Consider the following 14,781-nt stretch of genomic DNA (forward strand, 5'->3'; position numbering starts at 1 on the left):
TGTGCGCCGCGAGGATTCGCTGGTTTCTAAGCCTGGAACGGCGGCGATATATGCGATATACATATGTAGCGCCCCCACTGCCGCAGGGCCGAGGGGTACCCGGTACCGGGCCTCTGAGTCTCTGCTCTGGGGTTGTCACGGTGGCTAGACCCGGTCCGTGACCCTGCCGAGGGGCGCACAGTCAGTGGTAGATATGATGGATGATGGTAGTGACTGTAGCGGTGCAGTTGTGGGGTGCAGGTCGCGGTAAATAACGAGGACACCAGGTTGCAGTCTCTTTACCTCTTTACTGAAGATCTCTGGGTCCTCAGTCCGGAATAGGGTTCACCAGGCTGCGCAAGTCCGGCCGGTCCAATGGCACCTCCAGAGTTCTCTTCACAGGTGGAAATCTGTGCCTTCCTTCTTGCGCTATGTGTTGTGGTCCTTCCCTGCTGTGCTTACGGAAAGTCCCCACAACCGTTGTGTCTGTTTCTTAAGTTCCCTCACAACTCGATTAGATGATGTTCTGCTAATCCTCCGTCCCTCCCTGATGTTCTGGTTGGGACGGCACCCGTTTGACGGGTAGGCTCGGAGCTCTTCCAGGACCCTAGAGACGCCCCTCTCCACAAGTTGCCCCCCAAGACTGCATAGGTGATTTAAGTTAGACAGCCCGCCTTAGACTGACTGTCCTGCCGCTGTTTAGAGTATTGCTTGAAGCTGGATATTATGATACTCCCTCGGCGTTCCGGCCACCGGTTATGCGCCTCAGTAGGATGTTGCCTCGGTCTTACAGCACGACTCCTACTGGTATTTCTCCTGTTGCTATGATCTCGTTTCTCACTCAGCACAATCTATCTCGCTTCTGGTCCCTCCTTGGGCACCGCCGCTATCCTGAGCAGGCGCGGACCCGTTACGTTCTTTTCAATGCCAAGCCTCTGTCAGGATCCCACCCCTGACAGAGACCCTACTGTATCTTCCCCTGCAACACCCTCTGCCACAAGGTGTTGCCTGGTTCCAACCCAGTCAGCTTCTGATCTAACTTCCTGCCTGACCCCCAGTTTACCCACTATGGTGGGGAGTGGCCTAGTGAATAGCACCCTTAGCTCCCCCCGGAGGCCCGGCTGTGAAATGTATTGGTGTCTGTGATACCTGGTTAGACGAACTCCTTCAGTGCCATCAGACGTACCATAGCCCCCCTTAGCGGCGGAGCCACAGTACTGCAACGACCAGGACTCTGGGGCGCTGCACTCCCCCCTGGTTAAACACAGTACTCCGGGACTGGGAAGAAAACAACAATACAAGTTAGCAAAAAGACATACAGTTTTGGTTGAGTGCAATAACAATAAGTATACTTGAACAGGCTTCCCTTTATGGGAGGTAAGGACACTTGAACGTTACAAACATGGTTAAATATTATAGCAACATGCTATAAATAGCTCCTGTTACCCAACCGGGTATTCTACTAAGTGCAAAATTTGTTGAACAATAGTTTAACATTGCCCTTAAGGATGTACACTCTAAATCCTTTAAAGACCTTCTTATAATCACATTATAAGGCAATTTAACTTTCACATTCTCCTTCTTTAGATCTGCAGGACCGCCTGTCCTAACGGCACCAGACCCACTGCCTCTCCTTTCTCACAGGACCGCTCCTTTCAGCCCGAGCCTTCTGTCTTTTCCACTACTATACACAGTATAGAACATAACATTACTTTCAATTTTAAGAGCACTGAGCCATCTCTATATGGCTCCTAGGAGGACTCAGGGTTTACCTTCTATCCTCATCATCTATCAACATTATTAAACATTTTCTATAGAACATCAACCTTCTCATTATTTTTCTCACTAACATGCACGCTGGACACTTCGTCTATCCCTATGGGCCCACTGCGTCCTTCTTCTAGCTTTCACTTTCTTTCAGGGAACATCATCAGCATTTCTTTACAATTAACTAGTTGGATACATATAACTTTCTCTCACAAACATTATCATAACTTCTTCTTTACCAAGCATTATTGCTATTTCTCAGTCTTAAAGCAATACGATTCTCTCAAGTGCAACATATGAACACCCCTTTAAGAGGGGACCAAGTCTCTATGAGGTAGCATATCTTCTCAAGCTACCAGTCCTTACTCAGCAAAGGTTCCAGTGTGGTATCTTCACAAAGAGTCCTTCTTTAAGTAAAACCAGTAGGGAGCACCTTTAATAAGGTGCAAACTATTTACAGAAAGTTTGTATCATGCACTGTTCATGATTGCGGCAGTTCTAGAAACTTGTGCAAAAACTTAGAAAAAACAAACAAAAACAATAGGGATCCCGGGTCAACAAAGGGATCCCTTTAAGAGTTAACCCTGGACGGGTTTAGCAGCAACATAACGGGAAACAAACAGTTAGAAGAACTATGCACATTTTCAGGGTTTTAAGATCTTACTCTTTTGGTGCAGAAGGTGGTTTTTGGTTCCTGGCCGATGCAGCACCTGTGCTGGTAGTTGGTCTCTCAGATGCCATCAGATCAGCCGGTGTCTGGATTTGAAGGCTAATCCTGCTTGCAAGTTCAGCAGCCGCTACAAGGCGTACGGTGGTGACAGTAACAAGATCTGGCAAATCTGGATCAGTCATGATCGGGGCAACAGGTGACGCTCCCTCAGGCTCACACCGGCGGACGTTCCGAGCGCACCATCCTTGTGCGTTCCGGTGGCGAGTATAGGTCACCTGATCCCCCCTTTGCAATGGGTCACCATCTCGACTGCAGCAGGGAGTTTTTACATTGCAACTAGTAACAAAGACATCAGTTGGTAGCCCCGGTTCCTGTATGGAGCCCCATCCCCTCTTCGGGTGGTAGGCCAGCACAGTTCCCCGCTTTACCACGTCTTTCCTGCCGTGCGCAGACTTCCTACGTTGTGTATCATGTTGTTCGGTCTCGTCCCGATCTTTCCAGTGTTGTATTAGACATTGCTTATACTGTTCCCAGGTAAGTACCGCAAGGGTGAGGCTCTCCCCCGGAGCTCCATACGGCTCGTTCCAGGGGGTGTCCCACCGGAGGATCACCCCGTCCGGGCCTACATCTATGAGTTCCCCCATCTTGGTCGGTAGTGGAGGTAACAGCTTCCCCATCGCGTCGGGGGTGAAGACTACCCGCTCCACTGAGAAGAAACGGTTATTGTTGCTGGGGTGAGGAGCGGTCACAGGAGCGGGATCGGTCAGGAGAGCAGAATTGGCCGGGGGAGTAGGGGTGCCGTCCATACCTGCGCCTGATGTGATTCCACCGATGTCGCTCCGGTCCGTTGACGAGGACGCTGGAATCGGCTGCAACCCGGACCGCGGCTCTCCCGGAGTCACCTCTTGTTGCGGCTCCGCCCTCCATGGTTCCGTGGCTGGGATAGGTAGGCTCGGCTCCTCCACTGGCGGTGGGCGCGAGTCCGTCTCCGATGGGTAGGGGCAGGCCGGGATCACCTCGCTGTTGCTCGGGCACTTGCTGCTCATCATCGCTGTCGGGCATTCGGCGGCAACGCATGCACCTGGCTCCGCCATTTCTCCAAGGTCGGGCTCCTTCTTCACCTCGTTCCCGCCGTTGCAAGTCAGGGGGCGGTTCTCCTCGGCTCCTGGGTAGGTCGTCCTCTCGCAGCAGGAGTCGGAGGGGGCGGTCGCTACTTCTGGCGCTGCTTTGGTAGTCTCCTCCCATGGCACGCCCTTCTTCTTCCTCCGCGCTCCCTGGGACGCTGCAATGGCGGCGACTTTTGGCGGGAACTTTTGGCGGTAAATGGCAACACACAGTCTTTGCAATAAAGTACAGTCCAAGCACAGTAAATCACAGTTCCAAGGCACACATGACCTGATTCTTCAGGCTTAAGTAGATCCTGTTCGTGACGCCAAGTTTTGTAGCACCCCCACTGCCGCAGGGCCGAGGGGTACCCGGTACCGGGCCTCTGAGTCTCTGCTCTGGGGTTGTCACGGTGGCTAGGCCCGATCCGTGACCCTGCCGAGGGGCGCACAGTCAGTGGTAGATATGATGGATGATGGTAGTGACTGTAGCGGTGCAGTTGTGGGGTGCAGGTCGCGGTAAATAACGAGGACACCAGGTTGCAGTCTCTTTACCTCTTTACTGAAGATCTCTGGGTCCTCAGTCCGGAATAGGGTTCACCAGGCTGCGCAAGTCCGGCCGGTCCAATGGCACCTCCAGAGTTCTCTTCACAGGTGGAAATCTGTGCCTTCCTGCTTGCGCTATGTGTTGTGGTCCTTCCCTGCTGTGCTTACGGAAAGTCCCCACAACTGTTGTGTCTGTTTCTTAAGTTCCCTCACAACTCGATTAGATGATGTTCTGCTAATCCTCCGTCCCTCCCTGATGTTCTGGTTGGGACGGCACCCGTTTGACGGGTAGGCTCGGAGCTCTTCCGGGACCCTAGAGTCGCCCCTCTCCACAAGTTGCCCCCCAAGACTGCATAGGTGATTTAAGTTAGACAGCCCGCCTGAGACTGACTGTCCTGCCGCTGTTTGGAGTATTGCTTGAAGCTGGATATGATAATACTCCCTCGGCGTTCCGGCCACCGGTTATGCGCCTCAGTAGGATGTTGCCTCGGTCTTACAGCACGACTCCTACTGGTATTCTCCTGTTGCTATGATCTCGTTTCTCACTCAGCACAATCTATCTCGCTTCTGGTCCCTCCTTGGGCACCGCCGCTATGCTGAGCAGGCACGGTCCCGTTACGTTCGTTCAAGTTGCCAAGCCTCTGTCAGGATCCCACCCCTGACAGAGACCCTACTGTATCTTCCCCTGCAACACCCTCTGCCACAAGGTGTTGCCTGGTTCCAACCCAGTCAGCTTCTGATCTAACTTCCTGCCTGACCCCCAGTTTACCCACTATGGTGGGGAGTGGCCTAGTGAATAGAACCCTTAGCTCCCCCCGGAGGCCCGGCTGTGAAATGTATTGGTGTCTGTGATACCTGGTTAGACGAACTCCTTCAGTGCCATCAGACGTACCATAGCTCCCCATAGCGGCGGAGCCACAGTACTGCAACGACCAGGACTCTGGGGCGCTGCACATACTCCTGGGCATCAACTGTGTATGGAGTGAGGCCGTGCCCAATAGGAGACTGCGCCCACCGGACGGCTGTGCCCTTATTACACACACTTGTATGGAGCAATTCCATGTCCACTAGACGGCTTTCGCCCGGGAGTCTGCGCATCACTTATATCACCACCGTTCCTGGCTCAGAGACCGGCGAATCTTCGCAGCGCACAGAGACTGCAGACTTTTTATTTACCAGACAATCACTTTAATGCTTTCATTTAGGCATCATGACTAAGAAACTGTTTTGGGCTACCCTCTAATACGTCCTGATGAACCAATATCAGGATGGGGAAACGCGTCGAGGTGTCAGGACTCTGAACATTTTTTATTACCTTTTGTGCATTACTGCCCTTTTCCAAGATGGCGTCTTTGGTCTCATGTGCACTGTGTCTTCCTGCTGTGCTAGAGTATTCTGCCTTGCATCCAGCTCCTGACCTCTGGTGACTCCCTGGCTATGCACCTGCTCCTGTGAACCTGTGGGGTGATCCTGCTACTCTGCTCTGAGTTCCTGCTGCATACACCAGTTCCAGTAATCCTCCTTCATCTGCTGTTCGTGTTTGCTTCCATCTGCATTTGCTGGACATGTAAGCTGTTGCTGCTCTGCAAGGACTTAAGACTATTACCCAGGCCTCCCTGGTTGAGCTAAGATATTATTTGAACTGCCTTATAAGCATATCTATCTGTGTTTTGGACTAAGCAAGGACTTATTCGTGTCAAGTATCCTCAAGAATAATTGTGCTTCATAGACTTTCTGCGTGATTGCATTTTCCTCTGAAGTTTCCTATAGACTGCTAAGCTGCGTTTATTATTTGCACCAAGTGTTGTGGACTTGAGTTTCTCTCTGCACCTGCTTGAATCACCGTGTGATAATATAGACTTTACCACTTATAAAACTGTGTCCTGTAGTTGTCTTGTTCCACGCAAAGAGTCTCCTGAGTTATCCCCTATAATTATTACACGAGGTCTCAGTGAGCTGGTAGTTATGTGGGGTCTTTTACTAATTGAGTGACTTATCATATATTCCATGTGATCATGCGATGCTGTATTGCTGCCCACTGGATCCAGCAGGGGTCATTCACTGCAACCAGGGACCCTCACAACCTAAGCACTGGATCCAGCACAGGTCATTCACCAGGTTCCCTCACAATCTGAGCACTATTTGCACCATCATTGTGATATTATCATGTTGTATGGTCGGCACTACCCTTTGTCGGTATCTCGCTGTGTCCTTCCTTGGCTGTTTTCTATACCCCCCCTAGGGTTTGAGCATTAATCATACACCCCTGTGTAGGTTGTGGCAGTAAATATTCACAGCATCAATATGTGATTCGTGTGTTTCATCTACATTTAAGTACATATTACCTTTGTAGTCACTTTGTTCGTATTTATGGGTGTTCTGTGTTTTTTTTTAAATTCATCCAGATTAGAGGTGACTTCTAGGAGTACAGCGCTCCTTGGGGTTTACTAGGGTTAGAAGACGTGAGCGGGGCGCTAATCTTCAGTGCCTCAATCTATGGTGCCATAAGCATCGGGTCCTGTCATTGTCCTCCATCCTGATCTACCCAACCCTGTAGTTTATTTGGCAGAGTAGTGGATAAACAAAAAAAAACCTCAGGCCAACATTGTTTGGGTATTTCAGAAACTTCTGTGATATTTTCCTTTCAATTGTGATAAATAAAGGTTATCCTTTATCGGGGGGAACATTTTGATTAGTCAGACCTTGGTTACATTCCTTACCTCATTATTGGGTCCATCACTTACAAGTGCTCAGACAATTGTGCCTGTTATAAGTTTATCTCACTAAGGTCAGCAGCTTCGCTTACTTTCAGGGTCACTACATTTACCCAAAACTTTAATACCATGGAGCGCCACTTTGTCAACTTTTTTGTTTATGGTACTCTATGTCAAATGAAACAAAACTAAAAAAACCTCCAACTTTTGGACAACTATTGTACAATGAAGGTCTCTAGTCCTCGTCGCCCACATTCCGCATTGTCCGCCATGCTGTTCTGTATACGTCGCCTATCACCTATGATCCATACATTGGGGTGTGTCGCTCAGGGCGCTGCCTCGGGTTCACCAATCAGGATAGAGATCCATCGCAGCCTTTAGAGGGGCTTGTCCAATCAGACACGGACGTGTAAACCCTTCAGGTTACTCGGGTTCAGTGACTTGTGATTCATTAACCATAAACTGACTGTAAAATTCATGGATGTAGGAAAACAAATAGTGTAAAATTTAATGTGCAGTTGCCCTGCGTGCCTATGACAACACTGACAGTCCACGCTGCCCTGACTGTCCTGGCAGCTCCTGACTCGCTGACCTTTTACTGCACAGATCATATTTACTGGTGACTTGTAGAACTGGAAAAGCCTCAGGAAACTGCACCACAATCACCTCCAATAATCCGCAGATTTGGGGCTTCTTATGTCACATGTCAGCGTCCTTGTAATTAAAATGACTTTATGTAAATTAAGTTTATTCAAAGTATTGCAAAAATATTCTTTACACTTTTCAAGATCTCTGCTTGCTGTCAGTAAATGAGAACCTTCTTGTTGCCATGTGAAGGCTGACAATGTACAATGCATCCAGTCTACACCATCTCTTTCCTGTCCTGATTGTTTGCTACAATGTATCAGTGCAGCAAATGTATCATCATGCAGTCTCCTAGACACAAGCTGCAGTTGTTTCCATTCTGTACATTCTGGTGGCAGCTGCAGTCTGGACTCAAGATTGAAGGTAAAATGTGTCACTGATACCTAGTAGCAATTTATCAGGACAATGGGAAAAATGTGTTTTCCAGATGTGCTTAGGAGTTATAATTGTCTACATTAGGGACAACTGTAACAAACCCTCAGCTGTGGCAATGTCAGATCTGTGAAGTTTTTTCAGCATTTGTGTGTAAACAATAAACTTTGCATTCACTGACAGCAAGCAGAGAGCTTGAAAATTGGAAATAATTGGTGCACAAATTATATTAGAAAGTTACATGACTGTATAGAATGATTGATCTCTACTTACAAAGGAATAGAAACCCCTTGTAATTCACAAGTGCCCAAAATACCCCACATAGGTGGAAATCTCCCCCATAGGACTCACCTGGGACAGGACACAGCAAAATGTCCTGCTTGGAAAGTCTCAGAGCAGAGGTTGGAGCAGATTTCTAGAGGCAGGAGGTGAAGGAGCAGAGGAGGAGACTGGGAGCTGGACAAGATCCAAGAGGGTTTACTGATAATTACTGTGAGCAAGGAGCAGGCAGAGCAAGAAGGCAGAGGAGCTAGGCAAAACTGAGAGATCAGGGTGAGATAAGGGAGAAAAACACACAGCTAGTACTGGTGCCGGGCACTAGGGGGCATCCTAACTAGGCAGGACCCCAGAGCAAAATACAATACCAGGTCCCCAGGTCCTTAATCACCTGCACCAACAGGAACAAACCTTGGCCCAGTGGAATCCAAACTGTGGGTCTCCAGCTCCTGAAAAACCACAACTCCCAGTATGCTCTATAACTATGGTGTGCAAGAACAAAAAGTGCTGTAGTTCTAAAGCATAGAGGGAATTTGGCGGAAATTCCTCGCTGCTGTTATATCCCTTAATAATGTGTGAACACAACATCATCAGTTTAGCATAACATTTATTTTTTCTTTATTGACAAACTGGATTATACCCTGGTGCTTTTTTCTGCTGCTCAGCCTTTTCCCTCTCTAGTTCTCAGTTAATCATCTATGTAAACATTACTGCAATAGCCATGGATTAAGAACATTAACATTAACAAAGCTAAGAAGTACAAGAACCCAAATATTTACATCCCAAATTATGGCACATCCACAATGTGCCCCAGAGGCACAAACTATTATGTGAGTATGTATAAGTCCCGACTCGTTGTCATACTATTGGCGAGACAGTGCTGGAAGAAAACGAGCAAAGTTATAAAATGCATTTTTGTAGCATGAGATAATAATGTTAATAGTGTGGACATATAGTCCTGTCATGTGAAAAAAAAAAAATCTTGCAATTACAGTTAACTGGAATTTTTTAGTATTGAGAAAAACAGGAAGTAAGAATATTTAGTTATAATCAATGATTACATAGTTATCTGCAAGAGTATAACTACTATAATACTGCCCCAGTATACAAGAATATATCTAATATAATGTTGCTATGTACAAGAATATAACTACTATAATACTGCCCCTATGTACAAGAATATAACTACTATAATACTGCCCCTATGTACAAGAATATAACTACTATAATACTGCCCCTATGTACAAGAATATAACTACTATGATACTGCTCCTATGTACAAGAATATAACTACTATAATACTGTCCCTATGTACAAGAATATAACAACTATAATACTGCCCCTATATACAAGAATATAACTACTATAATACTGCCCCTATGTACAAGAATATAACTACTATAATACTGCCCCTATGTACAAGAATATAACTACTATAATACTGACCCCTATGTACAAGAATATAACTACTATAATACTGACCCTATGTACAAGAATATAACTACTATAATACTGCCCCTATGTACAAGAATATAACTACTATAATACTGACCCCTATGTACAAGAATATAACTATTATAATACTGCCCCTATGCACAAGAATATAACTACTATAATACTGCCCCTATGTACAAGAATATAACTACTATAATACTGTCCCCTATGTACAAGAATATAACTATTATAATACTGCCCCTATGCACAAGAATATAACTACTATAATACTGCCCCTATGTACAAGAATATAACTACTATAATACTGACCCCTATGTACAAGAATATAACTATTATAATACTGCCCCTATGCACAAGAATATAACTACTATAATACTGCCCCTATGTACAAGAATATAACTACTATAATACTGTCCCCTATGTACAAGAATATAACTACTATAATACTGCTCCTATGTACAAGAGTATAATTACTATAATACTGTCCCCTATGTACAAGAATATAACTACTATAATACTGCTCCTATGTACAAGAGTATAATTACTATAATACTGCCCCTATGTACAGGAATATAACTACTATAATACTGCCCCTATGTACAAGAATATAACTACTATAATACTGACCCCTATGTACAAGAATATAAGTATTATAATACTGCCCCTATGTACAAGAATATAACTACTATAATACTGCTCCTATGTATAAGAATATAACTACTATAATACTGCTCCTATGTACAAGAATATAACTACTATAATACTGCCCCTAAGTACAAGAATATAACTACTATAATACTGCTCCTATGTATAAGAATATAACTACTATAATACTGCTCCTATGTGCAAGAATATAACTACTATAATACTGTCCCCTATGTTCAAGAATATAATTACTATAATACTGCCCCTATGTGCAAGAATATAACTACTATAATACTGTCCCCTATGTACAAGAATATAATTACTATAATACTGCCCCTATGTACAAGAATATAACTACTATAATACTGCCCCTATGTACAAGAATATAACTACTATAATACTGCCCCTATGTACTAGAATATAACTACTATAATACTGCCCCTATGTACAAGAATATAACTACTATAATACTGACCCCTATGTACAAGAATATAACTATTATAATACTGCCCCTATGTACAAGAATATAACTACTATAATACTGCTCCTATGTATAAGAATATAACTACTATAATACTGCTCCTATGTACAAGAATATAACTACTATAATACTGCCCCTATGTACTAGAATACAACTACTACAATACTGCCCCTATGTACAAGAATATAACTACTATAATACTGACCCCTATGTACAAGAATATAACTACTATAATACTGCCCCTAAGTACAAGAATATAACTACTATAATACTGCTCCTATGTATAAGAATATAACTACTATAATACTGCTCCTATGTGCAAGAATATAACTACTATAATACTGTCCCCTATGTTCAAGAATATAATTACTATAATACTGCCCCTATGTACAAGAATATAACTACTATAATACTGCCCCTATGTACAAGAATATAACTACTATAATACTGCCCCTAAGTACAAGAATATAACTACTATAATACTGCTCCTATGTATAAGAATATAACTACTATAATACTGCTCCTATGTGCAAGAATATAACTACTATAATACTGTCCCCTATATACAAGAATATAATTACTATAATACTGCCCCTATGTACAAGAATATAACTACTATAATACTGACCCCTATGTACAAGAATATAATTACTATAATACTGTCCCCTATGTACAAGAATATAATTACTATAATACTGCCCCTATGTACAAGAATATAACTACTATAATACTGCCCCTATGTGCAGGAATATAACTACTATAATACTGCTCCTATGTATAAGAATATAACTACTATAATACTGCTCCTATGTACAAGAATATAACTACTATAATACTGCCCCTAAGTACAAGAATATAACTACTATAATACTGCTCCCTATGTACAAGAATATAACTACTATAATACTGCCCCTATGTACAAGAATATAACTACTATAATACTGCTCCTATGAACAAGAATATAACTACTATAATACTGCCCCTATGTACAAGAATATAACTACTATAATACTGCCCCTATGTACAAGAATATAACTACTATAATACTGCCCCTATGTACAAGAATATAACTACTATAATACTGCTCCTATGAACAAGAATATAACTACTATAATACTGCCCCCTATGTACAAGAATATAACAACTATAATACTGCTCCCTATGTACAAGAATATAACTACTATAATACTGCTCCTGTCTACAAGAATATAACTACTATAATACTGCCCCTATGTACAAGAATATAATTACTATAATACTGCTCCTATGTACAAGAATATAACTCCTATAATACTGCCCCTATGTACAAGAATATAGTTACTATAATACTGCCCCTATGTACAAGAATATAACTACTATAATACTGCCCCTATGTACAAGAATATAATTACTATAATACTGCCCCTATGTACAAGAATATAACTACTATAATACTGCTCCTATGTACAAGAATATAACTACTATAATACTGCCCGTATGTACAAGAATATAATTACTATAATACTGCCCCTATGTACAAGAATATAACTACTATAATACTGCTCCTATGTACAAGAATATAACTACTATAATACTGCCCCTATGTACAAGAATATAATTACTATAATACTGCTCCTATGTACAAGAATATAACTGCTATAATACTGCCCCTATGTACAAGAATATAACTACTATAATACTGCTCCTATGTACAAGAATATAACTACTATAATACTGCCCCTATGTACAAGAATATAATTACTATAATACTGCCCCTATGTACAAGAATATAACTACTATAATACTGCTCCTATGTACAAGAATATAACTACTATAATACTGCTCCTATGTACAAGAATATAACTACTATAATACTGCCCCTATGTACAAGAATATAACTACTATAATACTGCCCCTATGTACAAGAATATAACTACTATAATACTGCCCCCTATGTACAAGAATATAACTACTATAATACTGCCCCTATGTACAAGAATATAACTACTATAATACTGCCCCCTATGTACAAGAATATAACTACTATAATACTGCCCCTATGTACAAGAATATAACTACTATAATACTGCTCCTGTCTACAAGAATATAACTACTATAATACTGCCCCTATGTACAAGAATATAATTACTATAATACTGCTCCTATGTACAAGAATATAACTGCTATAATACTGCCCCTATGTACAAGAATATAGTTACTATAATACTGCCCCTATGTACAAGAATATAACTACTATAATACTGCCCCTATGTACAAGAATATAATTACTATAATACTGCCCCTATGTACAAGAATATAACTACTATAATACTGCTCCTATGTACAAGAATATAACTACTATAATACTGCCCGTATGTACAAGAATATAATTACTATAATACTGCCCCTATGTACAAGAATATAACTACTATAATACTGCCCCTATGTACAAGAATATAACTACTATAATACTGCCCCTATGTACAAGAATATAATTACTATAATACTGCTCCTATGTACAAGAATATAACTGCTATAATACTGCCCCTATGTACAAGAATATAACTACTATAATACTGCTCCTATGTACAAGAATATAACTACTATAATACTGCCCCTATGTACAAGAATATAACTACTATAATACTGCCCCTATGTACAAGAATATAATTACTATAATACTGCCCCTATGTACAAGAATATAACTACTATAATACTGCTCCTATGTACAAGAATATAACTACTATAATACTGCTCCTATGTACAAGAATATAACTACTATAATTCTGCCCCTATGTACAAGAATATAACTACTATAATACTGCCCCTATATACAAGAATATAACTACTATAATACTGCCTCCTATGTACAAGAATATAACTACTATAATACTGCCCCTATGTACAAGAATATAACTACTATAATACTGCCCCTATGTACAAGAATATAACTACTATAATACTGCCCCCTATGTACAAGAATATAACTACTATAATACTGCCCCTAAGTACAAGAATATAACTACTATAATACTGCTCCTATGTACAAGAATATAACTACTATAATACTGCCCCTATGTACAAGAATATAGCTACTATAATACTGCCCCTATGTACAAGAATATAACTACTATAATACTGCCCCTATGTACAAGAATATAACTACTATAATACTGCCCCTATGTACAAGAATATAGCTACTATAATACTGCCCCTATGTACAAGAATATAACTACTATAATACTGCCCCTATGTACAAGAATATAATTACTATAATACTGCCCCTATGTACAAGAATATAACTACTATAATACTGTCCCCTATGTACAAGAATATAACTACTATAATACTGCTCCTATGTACAAGAATATAACTACTATAATACTGCCCCTATGTACAAGAATATAACTACTATAATACTGCCCCTATGTACAAGAATATAGCTACTATAATACTGCCCCTATGTACAAGAATATAACTACTATAATACTGCCCCTATGTACAAGAATATAATTACTATAATACTGCCCCTATGTACAAGAATATAACTACTATAATACTGTCCCCTATGTACAAGAATATAACTACTATAATACTGCTCCCTATGTACAAGAATATAACTACTATAATACTGCCTCCTAGCTGTGAGGTTGTGTGTTGGTAGCTCTCCTGATGTCTGGAGCAAGCCCAGGGAGGGGCCACCCTGGGCGGGGAAGCTCCCCAGGCAAGGCCCAGGCTTCTCGGCCTACACTGGGACAAGGCTCCCAGACCTCTCTAAATGGGAATACTAATCCCAAAGCCACTGTGAGACCAGTGAATGCAGCGAGCCAAAGATGCAGCAGTTCTATGAAGGAAGAAAAACCTGCAAGCAAAGTTTTGGGAGGAAAATCTCCTCCAAGTCCAGCAAAGAAGCAAGAAGTTAAAGTGTTGGTGAGTGATGTTACACAGCACAGTATGAAGTCCTGTAACTCCCCAGTCAGTAAGCAGCCCCTGCCTGAAGCACAGGTGAAAGCAGCCGCAGCTGCACCAATCACCTCTCCTGCTTCCAGGCAGAGACGGACGTCTCTGGAAAGACAGACAATCCAGGAGAACTTGCAGCAACATGGCAGTGTGGCGCTGTCAGGACGCACCCGGTCACAATCAGGTGGC

General features: G+C 42.3%; 1 protein-coding gene across 1 annotated transcript in view; it reads right to left on the bottom strand.

Moving 5' to 3' along the window:
* Positions 1 to 8,276, bottom strand: part of ALDH1L1 (aldehyde dehydrogenase 1 family member L1) — a 31,162-nt gene extending 22,886 nt beyond the window's left edge. Inside the window, exon 1 of the mRNA XM_077276628.1 lies at positions 8,148 to 8,276. The gene's annotated coding sequence lies outside the window, so the exon portion shown is untranslated. The remainder of the gene's footprint in view (positions 1 to 8,147) is intronic.
* Positions 8,277 to 14,781: the final 6,505 nt, after the last annotated feature.

Source organism: Ranitomeya variabilis, chromosome 8, assembly GCF_051348905.1.
Source record: "Ranitomeya variabilis isolate aRanVar5 chromosome 8, aRanVar5.hap1, whole genome shotgun sequence".
Classification (NCBI taxonomy): domain Eukaryota; kingdom Metazoa; phylum Chordata; class Amphibia; order Anura; family Dendrobatidae; genus Ranitomeya; species Ranitomeya variabilis.